Source organism: Oryzias latipes, chromosome 4 (genome assembly GCF_053564925.1).
Source record: "Oryzias latipes strain Hd-rR chromosome 4, Olatipes_Hd-rR_3.1".
Lineage (NCBI taxonomy): Eukaryota > Metazoa > Chordata > Actinopteri > Beloniformes > Adrianichthyidae > Oryzias > Oryzias latipes.
In genome coordinates, this window is record NC_136240.1 from 21,796,603 (window position 1) to 21,806,708 (window position 10,106).

General features: G+C 36.1%; 1 long non-coding RNA gene across 1 annotated transcript; it reads right to left on the reverse strand.

The window, feature by feature from the left end:
* Positions 1-1,281: 1,281 nt before the first annotated feature.
* On the reverse strand, positions 1,282-9,149 carry LOC144991906 (uncharacterized). The gene is made up of 3 exons (XR_013655579.1): positions 8,913-9,149; positions 7,761-7,886; positions 1,282-4,762 (listed from the first exon to the last, which is right to left on the reverse strand). It is a non-coding gene; the product is annotated as an uncharacterized LOC144991906 (long non-coding RNA).
* Between the last annotated feature and the right edge of the window lie 957 nt (positions 9,150-10,106).

The window sequence follows — 10,106 nt, forward strand, 5'->3', positions numbered from 1 at the left end:
GAGCTACATTCAAAATGTGATCAAAATATTGATCCAAAGCCTCTTGACCAATGTCTACTGGCATTAGACAAGTGTCCTGGAACATGCAATGCTGCTGTCTATCATGCAGAAGTTCATCTCCTAAAACATTTGAATCGTCAACATTTGCAGTGCATTCAACATCTTTTTCTACCACATCAGATGTTTCTTTACAAAAACCATTAATCCAATCATTATTAAATTTCACGTTGTTATAATAATAATTATGGGTTTGTAAAAACTGTAAAGCCTGCTTAACACGTTCCGTATCAACATACTGATATTCATAATGTCCTTTATAAGTAAGCTTCCGTTTTAATTTCACAGGCACAAGAGAACCCTCAATAGACATGCGTGGTAACAAATAAGTTGTTTGTTCAGTATTTGCAGGAACACAAGTAATAGGTCCATGCACGCCATTCTGTCCACCTTTGGGCAATGCTAACAGTTTCATAAATGGAATATGTAACGCTATTAGATGTTGTTCTAATTGATTTAAACATGCCAATTCCGCTGGTATAGGTTCAAGTTCTAAGTTATTTTTAACACTTTCAGCTGGTACTTTACCTTTCTTGATTTTAGCATGACACGTGTAACAAATCCACAATTTGCTTCTTGATGTTTTCATCCATTCACAATTTTTTGAGCAGTTTGCATTGCAGATATGCAAATAACCAGAAGTGATACATTGATCAGCGATAAGTCCAAGTCCTGCATTACTGTACAACTCTTTTTTACAATGTAATACTTGATGTTCAAATAACAACCTATGACATACACAACAAACAAACCCAGGTCCATCTTTAACTTTATCCAAAAATTGTTTCATAACAACATCAAACTCTTCCAACTGTTTTTTATTCAATTGTCGCTTCAATTTCATCCCATCCAACACACTTTTCCTAAAGTGAGGATCTTGACGATATTTTCTAGAACTCAGTGCTTTAACATTTTCTCTATGAGTAACATTACTCTGATATTTTCTAGAACTCAGTGCTTTAACATTTTCTCTATGAGTAACATTACTCTGATATTTTCTAGAACTCAGTGCTTTAACATTTTCTCTATGAGTAACATTACTCTGATATTTTCTAGAACTCAGTGCTTTAACATTTTCTCTATGAGTAACATTACTCTGATATTTTCTAGAACTCAGTGCTTTAACATTTTCTCTATGAGTAACATTACTCTGATATTTTCTAGAACTCAGTGCTTTAACATTTTCTCTATGAGTAACATTAATCTGATATTTTCTTTTACTCATTTCCTTAACATTATGTTTGTGTAACAAATCAAATTTATACTTGCTTTTACTCCCATTTTTAACACGATGTCTGTGTAAATCATCAGTTCTGTATTTTGCAGAACTACGTTCTTTAACCCACATTTTATGCATAGCATTTTCCCTATATTTATTTTTACTCAATTCTAATGCTCTGGATCTACGCAAAGAATCAGATGCATATTTCCTTTTACTCATATCTTTTTTCTTCTGTTTATGCAGTTCACTTGTTTGATATTGCATTTTGTGGTAAAAAGATCTCCTTTTTTTTAGATACTTTGAAAAGGAAGATTCACCAACTGAATCACAACTAACATTATGTGGTTGAAAAGAACGACATCTTAACAGTGGTTTCTCAGAACAAATACTATTGCTTTTACACCAATTGGCACACCCAATTTTACCACTACAATGAACACAAACAACAACCTCGTAATATTTCTCACCACATTCTCGCAAATAAATTGCTTGATTTCCAAGTATTTTATTTACAGGGTTATACTTTCTCCATATGCTACCATTGTGTACAAAAATTTCTACTCCCAAAACATTTGAAGTAGCTTGAATGTCAATCTCACATACAAAACTGCCAACATATTTCATACGTGACTTTTGAATGTACTCAGACACTGTGGCATATCCTTTCTCCAGCAACTTCATATGAATGTCACTGTTCTTTAGCATAAACTTAACAACAGCCAGTCGAACTCTTCTATGACAATTTTCAGATCCACTAATGACTCGAGAAATAGCACGAAAAAAACTATTGCCATCATTTAATATGACCTCTGTCTTACAAATAGAACCAAGCGTTACATTATTAGTTGGAATGTCTTCATACTGCTTCACAAAATCTAAATCAATATGTTTTGACAACAAAACTGCACTCTCAAACGACAATGGATAAAAACTGAAAGCATTTTCAACTAAATTGTTACTTTGATAAATTTCACTGTTTTGGTGATCATTGTTAACCAATGCACTAAACAAAACTTCATTACAATCACCAACTTCAGACCTGCCATGTTTAACACTCTTGCAATCTCCTTCTGACAGCATTTCTGAGTCTCTTTTGCGTTGCCTCATATTATGACCCAAATTATTTTTTTCCATAGATTTACACAACCCAAAACAACGCTGCTGCTGAAACATTTCAACGCAAGTTACAACTTCATAATGACACTCATTTATATTTTGCAAATATATGCCTTGTTTAGATATGGCCTTACGTTGACAGGCATATTTCAACCAACGTTCATTGTGAAATGTATACACACTCACACCCAAGTAGTCAGCTGTAGCTTGAATTTCAACCTCTGTAGCCCAACTACCAGAAAATCTCATTCTAGAAACATTGAGATATTCATCCACAGACATATTTTCAGATCTCAAAAGAGAACTATAATTTCCAACATTCTTTTGTAAATGTGTGACAACTGCACGTCTTAACTTTATGTGATTTTTCTCTGTACCACTAATAACTTTGGACACAGCCCTAAAAAAACAATTGCCATCGGCTACTATATGATCAGTTTGACATGGAATTCCCAACATATCAACCTCTAGAGGGTTAGAACAAGCAGTGTTTTCACAATGCACATTCAGTTGTTTACACAATGCTTGTGTAACATCAAAATCAACAGGGTAAAACTCAAGTTTCTTTGATGAAACATCAAGAAACTCAACATCCAAACTAGCTTCATTAGCATCATACCATTTTGTCTTCTTTGATTCACGTTGCACAGTAGAAAGCTTACGCTTTCTGTTACTTTCATGCAACGGTAAGGGACCAGTTTGAACATCTAAACTGCACCCGAAACCAAACTGTGACCCAGTATTTAATCCAGTTTTACAATCCTTCTCAAGCACACTTTGTTTATTTTTCTCACTATGATCATTGTCAGTAACAGCAACGGATGCAATTTCAAAAGCCATTTCTTTCCCTGCAAGTGAAATACTCAGGCAACAAATATAATTGTATAAATCATTAAGACTAGGAAGGTACATGATAATACTTCTTCCATTTACATCTGCCATTCCAGTACCACTGCGTGCATGTGAATCCACCACAGCATAATGGCCGTTTTCTGAAATAACAGCACAAGTACTACTGCCTATGGTCAAAAAACATGTTTTATACTTGACAAGCATGTGCTCCAGTCCCTTTTTAAGAGTTATCACTTCACCACTGTCAACAAATTTACCATTACTCACATTAACAATCCCAGAAACGTATTCACCATACTCAAACTTAAATAATTTACCATCAATTTCAGAATCCATGGGCAAATCAGGTACTGACAAAAACTTCAAATTTCCAGGGATGATTTTGTTTTCACACACCGAGGAGTAAAGCTGATCACCAAGAAACACAACATGGTCCAAGTCTGTTGCCTCCCACTCAAAAACACTACGATGCGTGTGTTTAGCCATACTCACCAGGGCTATTGCCATGCACTGCACACCTCTGTTTTGAAGCTGCCGATCTCCTTGATGAAAAGATCCCCTTACACAACGTTCTGTGTCAAATCTGTTACAATTGTTTTCATTTAAAATCACTGAAGATGATTTTTTTTTTAAATTACTGCCCTTTTTTCCAATTTTCAATGTATTTTTGCATTCCATTAACACTTTACATTTATCGCCAACCACAATTTTGTCATTTAACTCCTGAACATGTTCTTTTATAAAACCAGTCTGTCTTTTGCCCAAAACTGACTGATTCACACGTGCATCCTCTGCTCCCAAACCAAATGTATTATTACACCCGTCCCAAGAAGCTTCTTTCACAAACATTGAACTAATGCCAAACCATTCTGCATTCAAAGACTTTTTCAAGTTCCAAATGTGCAACATCAAGTCATTAAAGCAACTGTTGAAGACAGCCACAGATGTTCCAATATTAGAAAACATTCCAGATGAATCTCGTGCACCACAATCAACCACAACAAAATACTCTTTGTGATGAATGACAGCACAAACGAAACCCTGCAAATCCAACAAACACAGATCTTCCTCCATCAGTCGCTCCTGCATCATTTCATACAACAGTGAAAAATCTTCACTCTTTGAATCACCAGAATACACAGGCTCATTGATAGCAACATCCCAAATTCTTCCAAACACACTGAGCTTTTCAGAAACCTTGAATAACTTTTCGGAATTGTTCACACATCCATCACTTCCATTAAATGAACAAACCAACTGCACACCTTCATTTCAAATATTATCAACATCAGCGTCCCTCCATGTACACACTGGAGCAACAACATGGTTGATTGCAGCCACAACACAACATGTAAGCGATGTTGTACTATCACTTGAATTTGTCAATCTTACTTTCATTCCAGAAATCAAAGGCCTCTGTATTTGCTCCAGACAAACACAACCAGAAGTTTTACCTTCTTCCTGAACCTTACACACTTTGGTGCGACGCATATTAAATCCCTTCTTTCGTGGCATCTAAAAAAAAAATAAAAAAATGAAACCACCATTAAAATAAAATTCTCATTTCTATTATGTATACATAAAGCAATACATTTATACCACACAGACAAATAATCAAAAACATAAAATTAAATATTCAGACTATTGGAAAATAGTTATACACAAATAAATGTAACATGTGTCCTATAATACAGTGGTCCCCAACCCCCGGGCCGCAAATAATAAATAACTTACTTTACTTCCGGTTTATTTATATCTGAATCTGAAAGATGTTTTATTTTGAAAAGATGCCCGATTCTCTGTGTGACTGTCACACCCGTCTATGTCACCAGTAATGTATGGAAGCGATTCAGTAGCATTAATAAAAAGCAAAGTTAAAACCAGAAATGCTTTTTCATTTTCAAAAAGAAGCTGCATTTTGTTGACTCAAAAATAAAATGAAAAAACAATCCCCCAAAATGCTTTCTTTTCCTTCCTCAAAGCTTATTCTGTCACTTAATTAAAATGAAAATGGTATTTGACATTTCATTTTCAAGTCGTTCTCTGGTAAATGTGTAGCATAATTCATTTAGAAATGTTTAATTTGACCTTTAAAATGGATTAATAGAAATGCTTTTCTGATTTTCAAAATGAAGCTGCATTTTTTGACTCAAAATTAAAAAGAAAAAGCAATACTTCAAAATGCTTTATTTCCTTCCTCAACACAGCTTATTCTGTCACTTAATCAAAATGATAAAGAAAATGGTGTTTGACATTTCATTTTAAAAAAGGTCCACGGTAAATGTCTAGCAAAATTCATTTAGAAATGTCTAATTTGACAATTAAAATGGATTAACAGAAATGCTTTTTAATTTTGAAAATGTAGCTCAAAATTCAAATATAAAAGCAATATTTCAAAATGCTTTTTCATTTTATACTTCAATCCGCCTATTCTGTGTCATAATTAAAACGAAAATGCAAAGAGGGGATTGCATTTTAACATCCACCCTGCAAAACTTGGAGCAATATTCATTTCTTAAACACATTAGCAGAGGGGGGGTGGGGCGATGACGTCACTGCTTTCTCCGTGTGTACGGCCGCTGTCGCTGAGAGACCTGGTGTGTCTGTGTTCGCATTAAGATCACCTAAAACTGGGTCCTGTTCACAAACCGCTGGACCTGGCCTGCTCAAACCTGGATTCCTGGATCTTAATGCGAGAAATGCAGCAGAATGTTCCTTTAGCTCCCTCTTGAATCAGAAGCTGTGAATCCCAACCCAACTTCTTCAGCGTCGTCTGACCGCACGGATTTACAAACATATGATCAAGCAGAGCAGGCCTTTAATAATAATCATAACAGTAATAAAAGCACATTATGAAGATAGTCTCCTGCAGCTTCACGCTGAGTGAGTGTTTTTGGTCCAACCAGCAACCGTTTAGCATGGAGAAATCTGTCTGTTGATGGAGCTCCAGCTGTCAAACAGCAAATTTAGCTGCAAATAAATTTGTAAATATGTGAGAATTACATCAGTTTTTATTTTGTTCTGGACACCACTGGAAACACAAATTCATATGATGGTTTCTCGGATCATCGTAGCAGCATTTCCGCCTTCAGCGATCGGAGCTTCGCGCTCCGCTATGAAAAGGCAGCTGGCGGTCCGAAGATAAAAAGCTTGTCTGCGTGCGTCAGGAGGAGGACCGCAGAAGACGGACATGCTGCTAGTTAGTCCTGAGAAGCTGTGCAAACTCATCAGAAGTTCACAACCATCACAAAACCCTCTTCTCTGCCACTAACAGTCTGCTCCTGGTGCGTGTGTCTTTCAGCAGGCGGACACACGGAGAAAGCAGTGACGTCATCGCCCCGCCTCCCCTCTGCTAATGCTTTTAAGAAATGAATATTGCTCCAAGTTTTGCAGGGTGGATGTTAAAATGCAAATGCAATCCCCTCTTTGCATTTTCATTTTAATTATGACACAGAATAAGCGGTTTGAAGTATAAAATGAAAAAGCATTTTGAAATATTGCTATTATATTTGAATTTTGAGCTATTTGATGCAGCTACATTTTGAAAATTAAAAAGCATTTCTGTTAAACCATTTTTATTGTCAAATTAGACATTTCTAAATGAATTATGCTACACATTTACCATGCACCTTTTTTTAAATGAAATGTCAAATACCATTTTCTTTATCATTTTAATTAAGTGACAAAAAAGCTGTGTTGCAGTATAAAATGATAAAGCATTTTGAAGTATTGCTTTTTCTTTTTAATTTTGAGTCAAAAAATGCAGCTTCACTTTGAAAATAAAAAGCATTTCTATTAATCCATTTTAAATGTCAAATTAGACATTTCTAAATGAATTATGCTACACATTTACCATGGAACGTCTTGAAAATGAAATGTCAAATACCATTTTCATTTTAATTTTAATTAAGTGACAGAATAATCAGTGTTGAAGAAGGAAATGAAAAAGCATTTTGGTGGATGGCTTTTTCATTTTATTTTTGAGTCAAAAAATGCAGCTTCATCTTGAAAATTAAAAGGCATTTCTGGTTTTGACTTTGCTTTTTATTAATGCTACAGAATCGCTTCCATAGTAACACAGACCAAGGTGCTCCTCTCAGTCACGTGATAAGTTATCGCTAAAATAAAACCCAGGAGCTAGCAAAATGAGTAAAAAACAAACGTCTTTGGAAAGTTTTTTTTGCATAGGTGAAAAGGCCCAGCCAGGAGACAGAAGAGGAGCCTTCTACTTCCAGAAAAAAATAGCTACATTTTTCTTTTTTGCACCATGAGTGGCAGAAGGGGGGAGGATGATGAGAGCCATGCAATGTTCTATCCATGGGTGTCTAAATTAAAGCTGGGATGTGTGATGTCACACATCTGTTCCTCCTTCTGCGTGGCGTTGCTACAGTAATCCTCCACCAACATCTCAAAGACCTGTCCGTTAACTTAAAAAATGTGCAATCAAGTTTATTGAAACAAGGTTGGGGATCACTGCTATAATAGATTATTAAACACTGCAAATTTAACTTACCTTTACCAAACTCTTTAATGGCTTACAAAACACAACGTTCTCTGGAAAAAACAGCAAACAGCTCCTCTCTCTGTTGTCCAGACAAAGGTTTAGTCACTGGTGTGGAAGATCCCTCAGAGGAAAACTCTGGAGTTACAAATAAAAATGTAAAAGGAAAAACATTTAATTCAAACAAAAATAAATACATAAACAAACTTTAATAGACATGAAATGGTAGATGCTCTCTGGGAGGCTAATCCATAGAGGAGGTCCATTAAAACTGAATGAGGCCTTGCCGTGTGTTTTAACTTTTGGGATAACCAAAAGGCCTGTATCAGAGGACCTCAGGGTCCACAGGGGATCATACATTAAAATCATATCAGACAAATATGAAGGCCCAAGACCATAAAAACATTTATAAACTAATAATAACGTTATCAATCCTAAAGCGAACAGGAGGCCAAGCAGCCATTTTAAAATCTGTGTGTGTTCCTGCAAATATATTCATACTGGCTGCCACACTTATAGATTATATGAAAACATTTATACACAAATAAATTTAACATGTGTCCTATGAAATTATTAAACACTGAAAATTTAACTTAAAACCTAAAAAGTACAAAATAGGTTGGAACTGATCTTCAGTGGAAATACTCACGGGTCGGCACGCGTTCAAAATGTATTATATGTGAACTGCTATGTATTTGATCAATTAGAAAGGAGTTTCACTGGTTAATGTGGTTTAAAAACCGTAAAAACTACATTCGAATATTTAATTGAGAACTACAAAGATGGTGGATAGACTACAAAAAAAAACGATCTCTGAAACTGATAGAAACTTGTTGTTTGTCGACCAGTATCGATTCTACATGTCATTTTGTACATTTGTGTCCGTTTAAAAAGAAAATTCGTCGGTTGGTTTGCTTTGAAAAGTCTTTTTAAAATTACGTTCGAAACAAAATGCCCGCCATCACTTCCGGTTCAACGAAGTAAAAGGTCAAATTATTTGCGTTCGTCTAATCAATTTTAAGCAACTTTTACGGTTTTTTATTCAATAAAATTGATAATCAGAAGGTGAGTAGTCGTTGTGGCGATGTAAAAAAGTGTCGATGGTCGATTAAAGTAATGGTTCGTTTACAAGTCGCGGGAAAATTCATAATGGTCGTGACAAACCTCGAGTCAAATTGAAGGCGTCCTCGGCGCAGTGCGTCTGGCAAGGTCGAGTTCTTCTCACTGGGGGTCCTGTAGTCTTCCTTGCTGGTCAGGAGCGTCGAAGATCGAAGTGCAGAGGAAATGAGAAAGTTCTGAAAAGAACTGATTTGCTCAAATTCGGCAAGCTTCAGCGAAATTCTCTGTGGGGTGTGATTCTCCAGTCGTCCAGCAGGGGTCGAGCAGAGGGAGTACTCAGACGAAAATGCCCTGCCTTCAATGGCTTGACCAGCTGCTTGACTTGTGGTTTTTCCCATCATGCATTTTATCGTTCGTATTTGATGAAGTAGATTGATTACATGTTATTGCTTTCATGAAATAATAGAAGTTCTACTTCGTTTAGTTCCGTATGTATGTGTAGAACATTTTATAGTAATTATTTTATTGATCATTAGTCCGTTAGGGAACATTGTAGCTGTTGGGTTTGTGCCCCATTGGCATGAGTTCTCCCATGGACCAATCAGACAGCTCCGTTTTTAGTTTGATCCCAAGGGTTAAAATCTAATAAAATTACATTCCAATCCCAAAGTGGTGGTGTGTTGTCTTCTTTGTGTTATGTCTGTGTTCAAAAAAATGTTTTGTGGGTGATTCTGTTAGATACATCTCACAAGAAACGTTTGCTATTCAGGGGTTGTGACGTCATACTTCCCATGATGCTTTGCTGGTGGGGGAAGCCTGCTGCATGTGAACTTTGTCAAAGAACAACAAAATCTTTTACAGCATAAATACTTAACGGTCACCTGCTACCTAGAGGCCGAATTGTAATCCCTTTGACTCTCTCTGGTGGACTTTTCTTAGAAGTTCAATCGGCTGCTTTATTTAAGTTGAGAAATCTTCATATCTATAAATATAAAGAAGTCTAAAAAATTTTTCAAAACACAACTGCCCTTACAGACAATTAAAAGAGGAGTTGAAATGTATAACACGGTGAAGGAGTTTTTGTGCAGAAAAAGTACCATTAGTAAAGCTGGTAGCAGTGACTGCAGACGGGGCTCCTGCTATGATCAATAGACAAACAGGTTTCATCACTCACTGTAAAGCTGACCCAGACTTTCCAAAATGTCTGCATTACTGCTGCTTCATTCACCAGCAGGCCTTATGTGCACAAGTGATTGGCTCTGGACACATGATGACTCCTATTGTGAAAATCAACACCTC